Source organism: Thalia democratica, chromosome 1 (assembly GCF_965202585.1).
Source record: "Thalia democratica chromosome 1, ktThaDemo2.hap1.1, whole genome shotgun sequence".
NCBI lineage: Eukaryota > Metazoa > Chordata > Thaliacea > Salpida > Salpidae > Thalia > Thalia democratica.
In genome coordinates, this window is record NC_139165.1 from 35027894 (window position 1) to 35049704 (window position 21811).

A 21811-nucleotide genomic window follows, 5' to 3' on the forward strand; every position below is an offset into this window, starting at 1 on the left:
ACGACTTAAATTTTTACAATACAGTTATGTCTTATACAGTATACAGTTTGTAGTATTGACAGTAAGCTTAACCCTAATTACTCTACCAAAAATCAAAGCTTCTTTTTCAGTTTTAACTAGTAATAGTTCAAAGCATTAGAAAAACCAGTACGTATTTAAAAAACTAATACATTGTTTATTATATTTTTGTAAAATTTAAACAGTAGATTGCATATGTTCACACCCGAAGTATAAAACTTTAGGTGATCTACATTTGTTATATGTTTTTTAAAGTTTTCAAATAAAACTACAAAGTTAGTTTAGGTTCATATGACCATGTTTCTGACTTGTAAAAAAAGTGTGAGTGTTAACTTTAACTTTCATGAGACTTTATTTAGATTTTTCTGCTAGTAGTGAACTAGTCCAGAAACTAATCTACATCTAGTACACTATTCTGAAAAAGTTCATCACCACACATGAGGCAGTATTTTAAAAAAAAATTTAAGATGTTTATACTTTAAAACTTTTGATCTCAAGTATCTCAAGATCAGAGTATTTATAACTTTCTTGATGTAAAACAATTATTAAAAAATGATAAAATTAAATAGATAAAAAAATTACTTAAGATTTATTATTTAATTATAAACTCCGACTTGTAGATAAAAATTATTGCTCTTTATTTTTTATATCAAATAGAACTAGTTAAAATATAATACTTAAAACTAAGCTTTATATTAAATTTATTAAACTATTTTTATATATAACTCACAACAATTAAAGTACACAAACTAACAAACAACTATTGTTAGTACAATTACTAATAATCAAAAAAAACATCTGCAAGTTAACTATACACTAATACTGTTAATGAAAATAGTAACTAGGCCAGAGTTTCCCAAAATATTTTTATAAGGCCCCTTTTGAAAAGTTTAGAAAAACTATGGTCCCCTGTAATAGGTTTCTTAACCTAAACTGTCCTTAAATACGCTTAAGACCCTTTTTCTCTTCATCATTAACTCCTGAAAATCCAAAGTAAAGTTTAAACTATGGCCTTATGGACCCTTACCAGTAACGCCCTAATCCCATCGGACACCTTGCAGCCTATGACCTCAAAGGAGCTATTAGGCTCATTTTTGAAATCCGATAAAGTTTAAACGAGTGATATAGTATTTTGACTTTATGCAAATTAACTGCACATTTTATTCTTTAACAGTCTAACCGTAATTAAATATTATAAATAAATTTATTGAAGTAAAATTTAATTTCACAGTTTTTAGAATAAATTAAGATCCGTTTCCGACCAGATCTTAATTTCAAAAACAGATTCAGATCCGGTTTTGACCGAATATCAAATTCAAAAACTTATATGGCCGAATCCTTATTTTGTGGATTTGATATATCAATACCTTTTATACATCCCTCTTTAGTCCATTTTATTTATTGTTTACTATTTTCTGTTGTTGCAAAAAGTTCAAATGGAGCTTGAATAGAGTTTTACAATTAAAATGTACAATTTATTATTATGTAACGTATTGATTTTTTTGTCAACAAATTCAAAAATATTTAATATATATTTAACAACTTAACTATCATGTTTATATAAATTTTTATATGAAAAATCAAACCTTTTTCAATTTGTCATACTAACCGACTGATGCGCTAAATATGCGACAAATATGTAACTTTCTGATTTTAGTAGATTGTTGTAAGTAAATACATGGTTACTCTATTTTAGTCATAAGCAAATTCTTATGAAGTTGTACAAAAACAAGGAGGCTTGTAGTAGAGATTTAGTTTTTACTTTAAACTAATCATTTTTGAACTTTTCCTTTTTTAACTATTATTTTTTAGGTTTTTCAGGTAAATTAAGTTTAACAAGCATAATTGTTTAAATTATCAGAGACTTAAAGAGATCAATAAATATTCAACTGAAATTGTTTCTCATGTTAATTAAGAGAGAAGGATGCTGTTGGCTTCACCATTTCGAGGTATAACTGCCAATTTGTTAAAACTGAATTAAATTATTAACTTGTAAAAATCACTAAAAACTAGCAATTGCACCTCAAAATGGTTACTGGGCCACACCGCCGCGACAAGGCCAGCATCGTGGTGTGGGTTACCTTTTTTTTTACGTGGTGGTATCGCTGTACAGCCATATTATCCACGTTGCAGAGCTGCAAAAGATAAAAGCAGCGTTCTGCATGACTACAAAACAAAAACAACTAAGAAGACCACTATTTTAAGAAATGAGATTAAATTATACAAAAGATGAAAAAGATAACCAACAAAATTACTTTCTTATAAAGAGACATAACAAAAACCTTTCATAACAATACACATAACTAAACAAACTAATAAGGGGTGTTATTTCTTTCATGAAGTATGTAACTGCTTGCAGCAGAATCGCTATCATAGTTAGGTATGCCTGGATTTGGTATATTTAAAACAATGTCCCTTATAGAACTTCTTCTAAGAAAAAAGTTTTGGGCCGATCCTGCCATATGGTAGTACTCAGAAATATTCCATTTGTAAGGGGATTTTGGATGAGGGTCAAAAACTTTTTTTCTTGTAATTACTGTTTCTTGATCGAAATGAATAAGCTCTCTATAATAATAATTTCTGTGTAGATTCCTGTTTTGAAAGAATTCTCGAATTTCGTTTAAGCTTATCCAGATACTGCCGAGAGTTTCATTGCGGGCAGTAAAGTTGTGATCTATACAATAATTAAAGTTTTGTATTAGATAAAAACGATGGTGTCTACGAAATTTTTTTTGATTAGACATACTTTCAAATGGGAGCACTGCGTAATCATGGACTTTGTGAAACTTTTTTGATGGCCATAGAAAGCCTACTTCTTCCCTTAATTCCCGAAGGGCGGTGGTTTTAAACCGATTATCGTCAGCATAATCTTGCTTGCCCATCGGGAAATTAAGGTGGCCGCTTTTTTGAATGACCATCAATATTTCATTATTATTGTTAAGACATATAACACCTCCGCAGTCCCGTTGTTTGGAACTGTAAAGCCAACTATCATAAAAATCCATCCTATAAAATCTAAATTGAATTCTATGGTGGAAATTACGTGCACAAAACTTTTTAGCAGAATCTAGTAACTGATAAATTATCACAGAATTATCAAATAAAATAGGAGTATTATCTACTAGATTGTAAACGACTTCTTCTATTTTGTTTAGAAGTTTTAAGAAAACTGTTTGATCATTTCTTTCTTCCCTAAAAAACCCACAAATACTGTTTTCAAGTCGACGTTGAAGATCAGTTGTCACTAACAGCAGTTGTTTCTTTGGATCAGGATCTTCTCGAACGACGTTTATCTTGTTCATGATTACGAAATTCCTAAATTTGGTTTTTATAATCACATAAAGAATGATAAATTTGTGAATATTAAATATTCAGGAGGAAATAATTTTTAATTAAATTTAGATTTTTGCATTTTAGGTTTTTACCTATTCTAAAGAACTAATTGAACTTTGTGGTTTTGCTTTTTATATTTTAAGTTTATAAGCTTTTCTTTACATATTTAAACTAAACAGGGTAAAATAATTGATTTCTTATAACATTTAAAGCATAGAGTTTTATACCAACTCAACAAATATTTTTTTTTTAGCAAATTTGTTACTTACCCACCTAAATTTATAATGATCTTTCTGTAATAATACGCAAGACGAGTTTAACTTTTAGTGGGACAGGAACAAAGTAGAAGAGGCAACTTGAGTAGAGGCACTTCGAGCAGGAGTAACTAAACAGGGAAAACTTAAGCAGGGACAACTACAGCAGGTTTAGAGTTTTTTTTTTTTTTAGGTTTGTAATATTTGCATTAATTGTAAATTTTTATAGTAACTTTTTTTTATGCAACAAATATTTTTATAATTGCAAATTGTTAAAGTTCCATTTAGAAAATCTTTGACTGATTTACAATATAAGTTTTAAGTTTAAGGATTTTGTTTTAATTTGCTGCACCCCCTAATAAAAATAGCATACCATGCCACTGATACGGATCAATTTCTTTGATCAAATTAAATACAACTTAAAAGTGATTTATGGTGCTATTGTGACTGTTATATTCAACTTATCTAATAATAGTCTAATGTGCATTTGGTTGAAAAAGTATCTTTTATAAATTAGTACTAATTAATTCATAAACTATTATAATATTTTTAGAATTAAAACATATACTACCTTAAAAAAGAATACAAAATATATAACTATCTACAATTATGATACTTAAAATAAATATAAAAGTTTAATATCTATATATAAACGCTTTCGTTGCTTTAGAAACTAGGATTGACCTTCTGTTGAAAAAAAAACATTTTGACTTTTGCAGATCACTAAGAAAAGAATGTGCTCTGCAAACGTGTTTAATTTCTATTAATACTTAAATAACTTAATTTTGATATATTCAATTGGAGAATAAAAAATTTATAAATTAAATATTGTTATTGTTTTTAGGTGTAATGGAATTTTTTACAAAATTTTTAAACGTTTTTCTTCATTTTAAAACATTTGTGAATAAAGTTTTTATTTTCATTTGTTAACTTTAACAAAGTTTTCTTTAAAGAAAAGAAAAATTATAGACTAATTTTCTATTTTTCAAAACAAAATTTTGTTTAATTTCTATTATTACTTAAAAAACTTAATTTTGATATATTTAACTGAAGGAAAAAAAACTTTAATTTTTGATCAAAATTTAGAATTCATTTAATTAAAAGTCTAAATAAAATATACACTAACAAAGTGTATAGTCAAATTAAAAAGTGTTAAACTAAAAACTAGATAAAAGATAATGACTATTATTAGACTAAGTGTTCTAGTACGTTACAGTTTTAAACCGTGTAAAAAACCTAAACATTTAAATTTTGAGATATTAACAAATTGTCAAAAATAGTACAAAAGTACAAAATGACACAAAGTTTTGCGATGTTTTTTTAATGCCATTGCTAAAATCACATTCAATATTTTTATTTTTAGATTCTACTGTATATAGCAATGAAAATATTAAGAGATAGTTTCCTGATTATCTTTACTTAGGTTTTATATTTTGTTAAACATATCTTAAAAGCAGATTTAATTATTTATACTAGAAGATAAAGAGCCATCCAAAATTATAAAAGTTGTAAATGTATCAAAGCCTGCCCTTTTGGTTCGGAATGAGTACTATTTTAGTTGCTGGCACTAATCTTGTAGATAAAGTACTTTAATGGCTGGACTTATTTAAAAATGTCCTAGCAGGCCGCGTTATCGTGTAAGTTTGCAATGATAGAACTATCTAATCTGTATACTTAACACTAACATTCAAACAATGATTACTTTTAAAAATGTATGTTTACTAATAGCTCAATTGCATCTGATTTGCTTACCTGTTGTTTAAATTTAAATTATGTCCATGGTTGATAAATAAGTAAACAAACTTATAAATGTGTATATAAAACATAAAAAAAGTATTATTGATTATTGAACGATAAAAAAAGCGCTCAAAAAAGTTGGTCTAAGGACCTGGTGTACAAAGAAACCTTTTGGTTATTTAGTCGTACACCTCAATATCATTGTTGATTGTTTCATATAAAATTAATCTAAACCATATAATGTTTTAGGATTTTAAATAAAAATTCTTAAAATAAAACAGGTATTTTAAGAAAAAATTTTTGTAGTATTAAAAGTAAACCTTTGCCACAAAAAACCAAGTGAGGAATTTTTAAAATAATTAGAAAAATTATTTTGTAAAATAATTAGAAAAACGATTATCATACTAGCAATTTTGATCATAATAGTTATGTAAATACTTTCTGTAAAAACAAAAACTTTTTTTGCAGCCTTGTTAACGATCTTTCTTACTGACTAAAATAAATATTAGCTGAATTTGAATTACTTTTGAGATGACCTTCAAATGATTACATCATTCAAATAAGATATTGAGTAATTTTATCAGTAGATTTTTGGTATAATTTTATTCATTAAAACGCTTCTTTAAGTACCGGTGGCGATGCTTGAGGAGGTGCATTCCTTCTTCCAAACAACAAAATAAAAGAATCAGTTTCATCCTTTAAGCCAGTGGTCGGCACGCTACTTCGAATCCGTGAACCTTAAATCACATGTTAAAATCCTGTGCACCCCAATTTGCATTCTTTAGCGCCGCTAGTGTTAAAGAATATCTAAATAATTTTAATCGATTTTTTTACTAATAATTCGGGAACATCCAGTTAATTTTTACACGCAAACTTTAAATTGTCCAATTTACCCTATCCATTTTAATAAACTTATGTTGATGATCAAATTTTTACAACATTATTTAACTAGTATCACCAAGGTCTAAAATACTAACTAGATTAATTTAATACTTTGCCACATTCCCCAGATAACGATCAGCAGTCTTGATACTTTTTATTACATTGTAAATTTAAATATTGAATTAATTATTTTATATTAAGCAATTACTATCTGTTTTTATTAAACACATTGCCACGAATAAATAACGACAACAAAAACTACACCAAAAAGTAACGAAATAAAATACATGAAAAATTATCACAGCTAAATCCGTTTTGTTGATCTGAAACTGTCTGTGTTGGTTTTGTTGCTGGCACGAGTATGATCAAACCTAAATTTTAGGTTTAAAAGTTAATGCTTAATAATAATTCAGGTCTTTATGAGGTTTATAGAACATAATTGCTCAAATATTTTTGGTTGAAGGACCTGGATTCACAAAAAGACCTTTCGGTCATCGAGTTGCATAGCAAACTTTAATCAATTTTATAATGCGCTAAAAAATTGTAACAAAACTTTACAGTTATAATTTAAACTCTAAAACAAAAAACTCTTTTAAAATGAGTAAGTAAGATTCAACTTTAAAAGAATAAATACTTCTTATAAACAAAAATATCCATGAAAAAATTATATAATAGTATCTAACATTATACACACACAAAATCAATTTTGAGCTCTACATTAAAAGGTTAATTTTTTAACCTGAATTGTTTTTAAATTTGAAATTTATCAATAATTTAACCTTTTATATGTCTTAAAAAAAATTAAAAAAAATTATACATATTTTAAGTTTGAAAAAGTATGTTTAAGAATTTGGATTTTACTATTTAACTTATCAAAATCAGAAAAAAAATTAGCTATAACATTAAAAAAGTAAAACTACAATTTAAAAATAAAAAAAAAAGCAAAACAAAGCTAGATCTAATAAAAATAAATAATTTTTTTAAACTTAATAAAATGTTAATGATTAAAAATTATAAGTAGTACATTAATTTAAATTAATACAAATTAACATATTAATATTTGATTTATCTCAAGAGTTATTAAGCACTTATAGAAATAGATAAATCATTTTTGTAAAGTTTTAACATTATATTCAACATTAGTAGAAGAGACATCGACTTTTATTTTTTTTATAGAAATATAAGAGACTAAAACACCAAGAGATCTACTATTCTAAAACTACTTTACCATAATTAATTGTTAATTTAAACTGCTACTGGGTTGTGTTTCAACTTGTCAAGCAATTTCTTCAAATCGAGGTGTAATGTCTCAGCATAAGTATTTGAAAAAAAAAATACTTTGCATATGTTTTCCAACCTTTAAAATAGCATAAGAGTTATCCAAAGTAATTTGAGTGTGTGAAAATCAAGTTTATGAAAAAACTAATTCCATTACTGATTTCTAATCTAGTTTGATCAATATCGAAAAAATACTGTATAGCAGTAAAACAATTGTGCTGATTTAACTTTTAAAAACTTTTTATTTCTATAAAAAGTATAAATAACCACCTCAATTAAAATATATAGTTTAAGATACTATTTTAAGAATTATACTGTAAATTTGATATTTTACTGTAAATATTTAAAAATATTATTGTGTTATATTTTTTAGTTGAGCTTAGTTTAATAAATGAACTTAAATAAAAATCAGAGTTCTAGTAAGTAAAAGATGTAAAATGCAAAAACAAAGATAAAAGAACATCAATAATTTGCAAAAATAAATATTTTATTATATAAAGACCAGGGTTGCTTCTCTTTAAAACATAAAACGTTTTTTTATTATGTCAAACATTTAACGTAGATATTGTTAAATTAGTTTGACAAGGTTGTAATCCTTTTGGTTAAAACTTATTTGACAGATCAAGACTGTCCTAAATGACTTTCAACTGACCTGTAGTCATCTAGATTTTTTATTTATTTTTTTTTTCAAAGGCAAGAAAAACAGATAACTTCAGCAAAAAATACTAAAAATTACAAAATAAATTATAGGAACTAAATTAACTATATATCATTCAAAATGTATAACAAAAAAATGCCTGAAATCTTAAAACTATACTAAGATAAAGAACTATCTTGAGTCAGCCTGAGTTTAAAAAACATATTCAAAATTTTCCGAGTTATTTTATGTCATACTGAAATTTAAAAAATTTTAAAGTATCCAGGAATATTTTGATTATGTGGCAAATTTGTCAATTACCTGAAATATCAAATTTATAACAAACATACAATTTTAAACTACAACTTTAAGGAAAAAAGGGCTGTTGATCAAAAATCAAAATAAGGCTCAAGCTTAGGAAAAACATTCTAACCTAAAAAAGGTATTCTTTTTAATCCTTACTAGTCTGAGTTTTGATAAAGTAAAAAAAACCTTTAAGCTATCTATAATTTTGCATTTACATAATAAAAATACTGAAAAAGATATCATTTAACAGTTTTTTTTCTTTCAAAATAATTAAATAAAGTAAAACAACTGGAGAACTGTACAATATTTTGTATCGTTTAAAAAAAAAACTATTTTCCAATAAGCACAATAAAAACAATTAAAACTAGCTGAACATTTCACAAATAATAATTTTTTAGTTGTTTATATTTAATTATAATTTATTAAACACTAAAAAATTTTTCAAGTTTATTTAAAAATGTTTTTTAAGCATAAAGTAAAATATACATCTTAAAAACACATACTACTACTCTAATACTACTAAATTATTAAAATTACTGCTTAATATATTCATTATAAAAGAACAAGCATTAGCAGTGTTGTTACTCTTTGAGTTAAAAAACTTTCCTGACCCTTAAACTTTGATAAACTTATAAAACATTATATATAAATATTCAATATAAATAAAGTTTTAAAAACAATTCAGGTTATTCATAAAAATTGGAGTAAAAAAAACAGATAGATAAAACTACAACAAAGAAATTTCATTTAATGAAATTAAAAACATTGGAATAAGATTCAAAAAAATATACTGAGAATTTTAAAATATTTATACTGTCCTGAGTTGTATTAAGTGTGGGACTCTGCATGAGTTACAAAAAACTAGCCTTGGTCATTTTGAGTTTAATAAAGAAAAGAGACAGCCAAAGCTCAAAAGTAGCTGTATAGTTAAAGCAATATTTTGATAAAAATAAATTATGGACTAAATAAGTATTCATATTTCCAAAATAAAATTTACTCATAAATATATTCAAGGATTTTACACAAGTACCAAAACTAGACTACCTTTTGAAAGAAATAAACATGCTTAATAAGACTTTATTTCTAATAAAAAATGTATAAAGATTGAGTGTGTGGCAACCCTGAATCATTATACAACCAACAACTAGTTATTAAAAGGGTTGCTACTTTTTAGAGCAAAAATCTTCGTTGAGCATTAAGAAACTCTATTCTTAGTTACATCAAACAAGTCAATAATCCTGATTTATGAAAAAAAAATTGAATTAATAATTCAAAAATGAACAGTTATCTACAGATCAAATTAGCTAGTAAATAAAATAATTAAGAGAATAATCTTTTCAATTTTTAAAGTCAATAAATCAAAATAACAAGTAGTTTTAAAAAAAGCATACCTAACCAGCCTGAAATCTACAACAACAAAATACCCAAAATTATATATTAGCCAGCCTGGGATTTTCAAAAACTTTTATGAAATTCAAACTATCCTCAGTGTGTGGCAACTCAATGTAATCTTAATATATAACTTCTTCAAATTTTATATGTACTGTTCAATTTTGATAGATTAATTAATTAAATAATAAAGGTATAATACTTACTTAACTTATGTTATTTAAAACTTTAAACTGTTACTTAAAATTTATTCATTACTACTAATCTGCATCTATTCAAAGAGAATTATTAATAGACTTTAACTATCTTTTTCTTAATTAAACAGGGTTGCCAGTCGTTTTTTCTGAAATTTTTCCAGTTTTTCCAAATTTCTTTCAGGTTTTTAAAAGTAAACATTTTTGGGTCTATTTTTAAATTTAAGTTAATTTCTATAAAATAAACTGTGTTAGTTAGTACAAAATCATTTAAAAGATGCTGTAAAAATACTTTTAATGTATTTTCAAATGAAATTTTTCTTTTATTATGACAAAAAAATCATATTCATATGAATGATTTCTTGGGTCAAATTGAAATTTTAGTACTAAAAATGTTATTAAAATTAAAAATTCTAGGTTTTTCCAGGTCTTTTGATCAAAATTCCGGGTTTTTTCAGGTTTTTTTCAAAATTTCTCAAACTCCAGGTTTTTCCAGGTTATTTTTGCCTAAATTGTCGAATTTCAGGTTTTTCAAGGTTTTTCCAGGTTTCAGGTAAAGTGGCAACCCTTAATTAAAGGGTTTTTTATTGAACATAGATTCTTAAAATTTCCTGTAAATATAAAAGTTAGATTTGAATTTTCAACTAATAATATAATTTTTTTGTGGATAGCTTTATTGGAACTATTGTTCAGTTTAAAAAGTAGGTAATATTAACAATTTAAAAAGGGAACTTTCTTCACAAAGCAAATTATTGTAATCTACTAATATATATTTTTTTTTTAATATAATCATGATCGTAGGTGGATGAAAGCTTCCTTAACATCAGTCATCTGATTTATCAAGAGCTTCAAGCATTCTCTCTATTATTTTAGATACAAACTGTTTCCTAAATGTGGATATAAAGAATGATATGTCATTTTTAACACCAAAATAGATCATGAGAGTAAAACGGCCAATAATTTAAAAACTAAATTAAACACCAGGGCTAGAATTAATTTAAATATTTAACTATTTCGCTTAAACTATATAAATATAATAATAAAACAAAATAAAAGTGTTGTGTTGTCTCAAAATTTTGTGCACCCCTAAATGACTTCCGTGTACCCTAAAAGTTTCGTGCACCCCGAAAAAAATTTCGTTTACACTAGTGTGCAGTGCACCAGTGTACACCGTGCCGACCACTGCTTAAAGCTTTTAAATTACTAACAGAATTTGTTTTTTTCAACCATGAGCTTTTTTATTTTTAGAAAAGCACCTTAACCCAGAGCGCATTGTGTCCCTGTTTCAATGCATTAGAAAATAACTCAATGCTAATATCCATAAGCATTATTGACGTAAGGAGAGCTCAGAGAAGATAGGTGCTAGTTGGTAGTAAAGCTCTAAAAATTAATAATTTTCAAAGGAAATTATGCTAATTTTTGGTTTAGTAAACTGTTAAATAATTTATCAAACGAACCCTTCGTTATGATTACAATTTATCATATATTATTTATAGGATAGAAAAAATTTAAAATCTTGTAAAACTCAAAACTTAAAAATGTTGGTAATATAAAATTAAGCTTAACCAAAAGTTTACGAAAATTAAAATAAACTGAAATAAAATAGTTTCATATTCAAGATCAAATTTCGATTTAAAAAAATAAAAATTTTTAACATTTTTAATAAACTTATTATAAGGATATTTGAGCTGTTAATATTGAAGCTCTTTAAATTTATAAGTTAGCTGGTTATCTTTAGTAATAACAAAAAAAAAATGAAATCCGTTATGACTTTTAGGTCTATAAGCTCTGAAATTTAAATTTCTTGTTCGAGTTAATTACTAAGAATGACCGTTTATATTGGCTTAACCGCTGATGACTATAGGTTCGACAAAATGGCGTTATTAACTCCAAAGGTTATTTTATTAAGGTTTCTATTGAACTGAACATTTTTTTTGTAATTTGTATTAATGTTTTTTTGCGAGTATTAGCTTCAAGATCAACCAGAAAAATCGATTTGATAGTTTTTTTTCATGTATTTGTACAATGTACATGTACGTGTACAATTTTATTTCTTTGAAAATACAGCTGCTAGCTGGACTTTAAGCTAGTCAAACTTAAAGTTTACTAACTTAATTAATCTTTAAGATTGAAAACAAACATTGTATTGTTTAATTATTTTTGTCTTTGCAGCATGACTTAGTTTCAGGCCGACACCAATACATTATTTGACAACAAATGTATTAAAGTTGTTTGTAAGGATTAGTTTTAAAACTAGTATAACCTTTCCTATCGAATTCTTGCTTGTCAAACTTCAACTTTGTTCTCCTGTACAAACAATAATGTAAACCAAATAAATCGAATACTGTTTTGAATAAAACAATACTTTATTAACTTCTTAGGTTACAGTATTGAAGTTAAGAACCTAAAAATAAAAGTTTTTAGTAATTTTAATTTTTATACAAAACTGGTTTTAAGTGTTTTTTAAATCTAAATTTTAAAGTGTTTTCTTTGTGAAACTAAGCAATTTCAGAAAATTTCTAAAAATTTCGAAACTTTTAAACACCTATCATAGTTTTCGACTACAAACTATTTTAGACGTATGCGTACAAGTTTCAGTCTACCGAAAGCTTGAGGTCTGATGGTATAAATTTCCATTGTTAAAGTTTTATTTTAACTTGAGCTTGCCTTACGGCACATTAAAGTCCGAGACATACTGTGATGGCTTTTTTTGATGCTTACTTTGATTTTTATTCTTTCAACTTAAGTATAAATACTCTTTTTATGTTAGTTTCTTTTTTGTCTCAATAGTTTTTTTAAATTAAAGTGAGTTTAAAAAAAAAATATCACAGTTAGTAACTAAGTAAATATTTTTTATTTATAAATCTTGATAAAAGCCTAAAAATTTAAAACGTTTTATTGACTTTTAAACAAAAAAAAAAGGTGATTATAGAACCCATTCGTTTTAATAAAACTTAAGTTTTTACTTGACTTCGTTTAAAAATTTTTAGGTTAATTTTCCGGATCCAATAAGAAATTGTCTTTTTAGACCTTGATGCAAATCCAGGCGGATTTAAATTTAAAATAACTTATTCGATCCAGACGGATCTGAATATGGAAAAAAACCCGGTTTCGGATCCGACGAATAAAAAAATTGTTGATCAGGTATGTCACAAATTGTAGAATTTTAAATTGTGGTGTAAATACTTAGAACGATGTAAATTTAAATGTTAAATTATTATTTATAATTAGTATAATTAAGTATTGATGTTAGAATTTTCAAACTTTACATTTATAATTCACTAAAAGATCATAAAATTCAAATATAAACTATTTATTGACATTTCTAATATAACAAGCAGTAGCTATTACTTGTTTCAAAATCTAGAACGAGGAATAACATTCAAAGATATTAGTACTTAAAAATAAAACAAAACAATTAAGTATTTTAGAAAGGGTAGTATAATAAGTATTTGTTTACTACTTGTTTCTAGAAGTACAATGAAGGAGTCAAAGATGAGTTTTATTTGAAAATTACATCAAAGGATTTAACATAAGTTTAAGTGGAAAATTACATAATTACAGACAGGCTTTTGCCCATGACGTAAATAAGTAGAGAAAAAAGAAAATAATTAAAAAAGTTTTTCCTAGTATCTTAAAAAGATGTTGTGGTGTGTGCGGGTTGTTTTTGATGGAACGGGCAATAGTAATAGAAGTATTCAAAGAATAAAATAATCGTTCAAGTTCTGTATGTCTTAGCCAGCAAACAGTCACTAAGCTTAAGAAAACCTCGAGTCAGTTGTGGTAGAACTGCATCACGTTACTCACCTTATCACATTATAGTCTTTTGTTTTTTATTGTATATAAATCACTATTCACATAAAAGTGTTTTCTTAACATTAGCTTAGTAGTAAGAGCAATACATTAAAATTAACTAGCGTTCCATTTGAACGTTTTATAACATTATATATATAAATTAATTAATAGTTTATGTTGTCCAAATGCTTATCGATGGACGACATAAAACGCATGACGCGGTCTCGAACAAAGGCAAAAAGCCAAAACAAACAACAACCTAACCTAACTACGACCGAGCCATTGGTCAGTGGTTATACTAGAAATTCCTCATAAGAAGATAAATACTTTAGTAGGTTAAGTGTCAAATATGCACGAGCGTACACAATTTCACGAGAGCACAAAACTGCTCGAAGACACTTTTGCACAAGGAGAAATTTTTGCATGGGTTGAACCTTTATTTGTTAATTTTATTTTACAGCTTTTTTGTAATTTTAGTTTTTATTTTTTTCGTAATTTTGTTTTTTTTTACTATCACTGTAACCCCTAACCCTTACGCTCGGTCGGTAACATTGTTTTTATTAAATACTAATATTGTTTTTATACTATCATTGTCAATCCTAACCCTTACCCTCGATCAGTAGCGTTTTTTTAATTAATCATTTGTTTTGTTTTTTTTAAGAATTTTTATTAGTGTCTTAATTATTTTATTTTCACTATCACTTTACCCCTAACCGCTACCCTCGGTCAGTAACTTTTTTTTTCGTTTAGTTTTTTATTAAATTATGTTTTAATTTTTTGCTTTTTATTTACTTTTTCTTTAACTTTTGTGCAAAATTTACCCTCCGTGCAAAGTTGACTATTGGTACAAAATTTTCTTCGTGCAGTTTAGTACCCTCGTGCTATTTTTCTTCGTTCAATTTAAACACGTTTCCATACTCATAAGTATAATTAGAGCAGGTGTCGGCAGGCAGTTGGTGCTCACGGGCCAAACTTCAAGCGTCAACTCTTCGCGGACCGCAGAATACGTTTTTTTTTGACATCTAAACAATCTTTTTGGTTTAGTTTTAGTCAGATTAAAAAAAAGTTTTACTTTTTTTTTTTTGTTTTGAATGACTTTTAGCTACACGTAAAATACATATTTAAATTATATATCTTATTTTAATAAAATTCATATTGACTAATATACTTAAGTATTAATAATCTGGAAACAGGTCAAGTATGCAGGAATACTTTTTTGCACAAAGGGAAATTTTTACACAAGACTATTTCGCACGAATATTCTTTTGCATAAAGAGTCACTTTTGCACGAGGTAACAAAAAAAAAACGAGAAAAAAAGAAACTAAAAGATAATAAAACTAACCGAGGGTAAAGGTTAAGGGTAGCAGTGATACTAAAAATAAAAAGAAAATAAAAATAAAAAGAAACTTAACTCGTGCAAAAATGTCTCAGTGCATTTTACCTTCGTGCATAAAATTCCCCTCGTAAAAAAGTGTCTTCGTGCAATTTTATGCACTTGTTAAATTTTCTCCCCTCGTGCTATTTTGTACGCTCGAGAATTTTGACAGCTACCCCAGAAATGGGAACGGGTCACTTTTGCACGAGCTTCACTTTAGCACGAAGACTTTTTTGCACGAGAGTACAATAAATAAAAATTAAAGTTAAAAATTTAGATTTAGAAACATAATACAAACAAAAAAGATAAATTAGTAAAAAATAAGAAATAAATTACCGACAAAGGGTAAGGGTTAGGGGTAACAGTCATAGAAAAGACAAATAATAATAAAATAATTTAAATAAATAGTTTAAAAGTAGTAAAACAAAAATAAATAAATAAAACTAATAAAACTTAAAAAAAAAACAGACCTACGGTAAGGGTTAGGGCTAACAGTTATAGTAAATTATTTAAAAAAATATGTAAACAAATTTTATTATCAGGGAAAAAGATAGGAATAAAAATTTGTTTAAAAAAGTTGTAAAAACAGAATAATAATGTTAATAATAAAAATTTTTTTTTAACCTGTACAAAATAGTCTTCTTGCAAAATCTTCGTGCCAAGATTTTTTGGGCAAAAGTGACCCCTCGTGCAAAATTGACGCCGTGCAAAAGTATCTTTTTACAAATGCGTCTTCGTCCATAAGTGTCCCTATTCGATTCCTAACATAATAATTTATGCCTCATTTTAAAAACTTTGTAAGTGAATTCAATTTAATGTTATATAATTTTCTTACAACCTAACTCTCTTTAAAAACATTTATAGGATAACTTTACACACTATAAATCAATTTTTCATATTTAAAAAATTTTAGTTGTTAAAAAAAAATTTTGCGTCATAAATGAATTGCACTCTTTAAAAAATTAACCTAATACTTAACTTTATAAAATTAATACCTATTTTTATTCCAACAGCTAAAAGAGAATTTTTATCAAAATTAATTCTCGAACATTTTAGTAGAATTCCTTTTTAGTAATTAATTAGTCTATTACATAGTTGCCATAAGCGAAAATTTATGAGTTACAACTAACCAGTCTAAGTTTAATAAGAGTTAAAAGAGGTAAAAACTTGCTGTTAATCAAATTTAAACACCTAACTAGAATGTTATTGTTATAAAAAAATTCGTTAGTAAGTACATAATACGTATCTCGACTACAACTAAAACACAGTTAATAAACTACATAACAGCCATAAAAACTATTTTGAGGGTTTGAAGATTTGTTCAAAACGTTTGAAACTAAAATTTTACACTTACTTGAATTTTTCGAATATCTTAAACAAATTTTTAAATAGCCTGCTTTTTTGGCAACCCAGTTTATTATAAAATTCATAAATCAGAAAAAAAAATTACAGTGAAATAAATATATACAGTAGAACTATTATTATAAGTCAGCTTAAATGGGAAGTTAAGTTTCTAAAGTATTTTTAACGAAAGTATAAAAATTTATTAAGTTATTAATAAAGTAGATAAACGTTGTTCTTTTTTGACCATTATAGCAATTCATTATCTTAACCTAAAGTATTGCATTAGAACGGATAATTGTTAAATATAAGACAAACTATAAAAATTAAAAAACGATAGTTAGGAGCTATTATAAGAATTGAAAAAAAATCGCTTAAGTCAGTTTCAGCAAAGAAAATTTTTCAAGTAATTACCGAATGTTTAGAAAATATTGTAAAAACAAGTTATAAAATAGCAAAAGTAAATCATTAAAAAGGAGACATCGTTTATAATTAAATATATTTTAAAAGATTTTTTCTAGAGGTTGTAAAATATTTTTGTTTATTTCTTCATTGACATCGAGAAGTCGTGTTGAGGAAATATCTGAAGTTTATAAAGCCGCATAAATCAAGTTAAAACTTTATTTGATATCTTATGATGAATGAACTAATACAACAATAACTGCTTGTTTTATTGTTTTTATTTAAGTTTTTTTTTAATAACTTTGACGTTTAAAAAGATATCATAGGTTTAGTTCCGATGTAAAACACAACAAGAGGTAAATACTTTATTACCATTTTAATGGGTTTTACTCTTTAATTTTTGTCACAAACAATGTTGTTACTGCAATGATTGCTAAATTTATGATGGTAAAATTTTTTTAAACAGATTTTAGACTTATTTTGTTAATTAACTAATTCGATTTAGTAATAAACCAGGAAGCATTATGTGCGAAGACAACTAGGTTAGAAATTTATTAAACTAATAATAAGAGTAATGAAAACAAATTGTATCATTTATATTATAAATTATAATACTAATAATTAAAGTTTACTTTTGGCTGGTTAATGGGTTAGGCCTTTGTTTAATTATATAAAGCACATGTGGCCTGCTGAGCAAAAACATATTTTAAGATATTTTGTTTTCGGTAATTTGGTTTAATCAGATTAATTTAATGTTTAGTTTCTGTATAGATTTTAAAAACAATATTGCTTAATATAAAAAATATTTAAAAAACGACTTTGCTGCTTAGGGTTAAATACGAGAAAAATACAGACTGTCATTCGACTACAATTTCATAATAACTTTCGTCTTATAAACAGCAAGTTATAATCTGAAAAAGTAGTTTTAACACATTTTGATTGTATAGAAGTTTGTTGTGCATCTTTTATTAATTTCGATGCACACCAATGTACAAAGATGATCATTTTGAACCATTTTTTAAGTTAAGTAAAGTTAGTTTAAGTATAATGTGTTATTGATATTATTTCTAAAGAGAATATCATAGTACATTTAAAACAGTATAATTGCGTAAATAAAAATAGTTTTTTGTTCAGTATTGTATACATTTTTGTTTTTCAAAAAAAAATTTTTAACAAATTTATTTTATAACTATGCTTTTCATACTAAGGTACAGAGGTGCTCTTTTTATGAACTGCCTATTTAATATATACTAGATATAGAGGTGGTAAATTTAGTAAGTCTTAAACTGTCAATTAAAACAGTTCATACTTAAGCTAATAATCAGCTTAACACTGCCATCGAGTCAGACTATGTTGTAGTAGTTAGAAGAATTTCAAATCTTAGTCTAATTTTGGCTTTTTTTTTGGGTTTTAAACTCAAATTGCTTTTTCTATTCTAAAATATTAGGCTAGTCTTTAGTCACTCATGCTTGCTTTTTGCTTTAGCTGCAAATTAAACTCATGATGCATGCTTAATTCGCAGTTTTAGTTTTAATCATAATAAACAATGAATTTCATCGCACGACAAACAAAAACAGCATCCAAGACTACCTTACTGTTGGTTGTCTTGCTAACAAGCTGCTAAAATATACTAAAAAACAGCTTTATTTTTTAAAACATCATATCTAAAACAAAGAGTTACACTTATTTACGTCTTATAGTCTTAATATTTAAAGGTTTGTAAAAAGAACACGCAAATCTCTTGGTAATGAAAATTGTGTTAAATAAAGAAATAAAAATACCAAATTCAAAGACATTTTGCATAACATGATCGAGTTTAACTTAAACGAGTTTTAAATTACCTCGTCTAATTGACCAAGTCAAATATAACCAAGTTTAAAATGATCAAGTTCGAAATGATCCCAAGTTAGAAACTATTAGCTCCCGTCTTTTTAGCAGCACTGTTAATTATGTTTTTCAGATAAAATTTTAGAAGTTTAAATGAAGTTATAGCTTGGCTTATTAAAGTATTCAGCATCTTTAGTTGAAAAAACGGTAAGTATACCCAATTTTCCAAAAGTTTATTTTTTACTATACGAAAAACAAAATAGTTAGGTGTAAAACAACATTAAATAGTAAAACCTCTTTTAATCAACATATTCCGTCAGTAAAAAGGTATCTTCACAAAAAAGTAATTCATCGCAGTAATTTCTTCGCCAGGTTCATACGACCATTTTCCTTCAGCGACGTCGTAGCTCATGGTCTGGAAACCCTCGAACACGAAAAGCTTGCTTCCGAGCGACAGCGACTCGCGCACCCACCCCTCTTGCGTTGGAGGGCGGATGATGCTGACGAACCCGTCGCTCGAGTCGTAAACTTCGCACGTGATATAGCTGTGATACTCGCCGCCGACCGCAAAAAGTTTGCTTCCGACGGTGACCAACTTGTGGCCCGTGCGCGCGCTCGTCATGTCCGGCATCCGCATCCACCGGATCTGCGCGGGATCGTACCGCTCGGCTCGCTTCATCCCATTAACCCACCCCCCGCCGCTCACTACGATGGTTTCTTCAAAAACTGCGCACGCCGCTCCCGCGCGCGACACCTCGATCGGCGCCACCAAGTTGTACCAACGGTTCGCAGTGTCGAATTCGAAGCAAGTTTCCACGGCCTCTCCTTCGAAGTGTCCACAAAATATGTAAATTTTGTCGGTGAAACCGCATGCGCAGTAGCTGCGTCGGTGGTCTGGCATTTCCGCCACTTCTGTCCAGCTGTTGTCAAGGAGCGAGTACTTTTCGACCGTCATCACCCGGCTGTTATCTATACTAGAACAGGGATCCCCCGCGAACACGTAAACGCTGCCTCTTAAGTAGATAGCTTCGAAATTATATCGGTTTCTCTGCATGTTCGGAAGAGTTTTGACGCGACCTTGCAAGCCAGGCAAGCTTAATAATTTAGTATTTCGCATGTCATCTTGCCAACGACCGCCGCAAACGAGCGCATCGAAGTTCCGTTGGCCGCAGTGCCTGCTCTTGCGGTTGTCGGGTCTGCCGCGCGAACTTTCGTAAGCTTCCTTCACCAATTGCTTGCACTCGGCGAAACTGCTCCCGACGCGCGGTTCACCGGACAGCAAGTGCAGGCGCACTCTACGCAGAAGCCGCGCTCCGAACTTTCTGCGCTCTTCGAAATTGCGGCTCAGCCACTTGGTGGCGGCGTCGAGCACTTCGAGTTCCGAAGTGACAAAAAGCTCGGAGCTGGCAAGCGTCCTCGAAAAAAGAGCAAAGTCCAGCTCAAAAAAGGCTTCGCCCTCGGCCACGATGGTGAAGCAGCGCTCAACGTAGCTCTGCGTCGCATTTCGGAGGATTGGCAGTTCGAAGACGCTCGCAACTTTGAGAAGGGCCGCCGCGTTGTGAATTTTAAGCTTTTTTATGAAAATAGTTCTGCCGGTTTCGCTTGCTAAGCTCGAGTTCAATGAAATTTTGCTCAGTTTTGTATCTGCAACTAATTCATTGACACGTACTGCTGAACTACCTGAAAATATTTTTTTTGTTATTAAAACTTATTTCACAGTATAGAATTAAAAGTTGGGCTAACACCAAGTTCAGGTTTAAACGTAGTCATCATTAAGTGTTTTAAAAACATTTCATTAGTTATTCTTGATGTAAATTTGAAAAGATAAAAAAAAATTGTGTTTACCAACTAGTATAGTAATATTTTATATAGCATGAGCTATAAGTTAAAAACTTTAGTTATACTCATTTATAATGAGTCGTAATAAAAATTGAGGGGTTAAACAAAACAATATTCAAATTAAAAAAAATTAAATGTTTTAGAACGTCTAAAGACTTTTTACACATAAAGTTTATAAAAATGTTTTGTTTACATAAACAAAAATTTTTATAAAAATTTCTGGTTTGCAGTAATTTTAATATGTACATTTTAGGATATGGGTATTCGTACACTAATAATTAAATACCTACTTTATATTACCTTATAAACACTAGATGATACTTTATACGAAACAGACGAGTCAAATGAAGTAAAGAATTAATTTTACAAAGGAACCACAACAAACTATTATAACAACACTGTTTTAAAAAAAACAAGTTACTATTATAAAAGACTCGGAGCAAGTAAAACTTTATAACAGTTTAACCTAAAATTAAAAATACTTTAAAACTTTAAATAATGTTAACTATAAGACGTTTTAGGAACTCTGAAACAATTAAGTGTTGTTAAACAAAAGTAAATAACATGAAGTTCTAAATAAGGTCAAAATAATTTTTAGCAATATCTCAAAACTCCATACCTATTGATTACATAACTTTTATCTTTGTAATGTTACAATTACATGCTTCTTTGGTTAAGCTTAAATTAAACATTTAGTGATTAAACAACTAACATTAAAACAATGGAAAAGCATATTAAAGATGCATTACAACATAACTTTTTTTTATATAAAACACTAATACTTCTAACATCTAACAAATGTTTAATGAATGCTAATAATCCATTGAAAATCTTTCTTAAATGTTTGAAATTTTCCTTGTTAAACATCAATAGTTCAGTAAATGTAATAAATAAACTTTTCGATTTTTTTAAAAATTTACAACTTTATATTAAACTGATTATATTTAAAAAAACGTTCAACTTTATCATTTAGAAAATTTTGCCTTCTACGTTTGAAATATAAAAAATTATAATGTAAAGTATAAGTTTATACTCCAACGTGTGTTGGCCGAGATAAGAAAAAAATACTAAAAATTGCATTACCTTGTTTCTTCAAGCTTTTTAAGTTTTGCAAACTTAGGAACTTTTTCAAAGCCCTTTGCTTGCTTATTTCTGCGAAATCTTCTTTATTGTCGGACCCAAGTAAAAAGTCCTTGTCGCAAA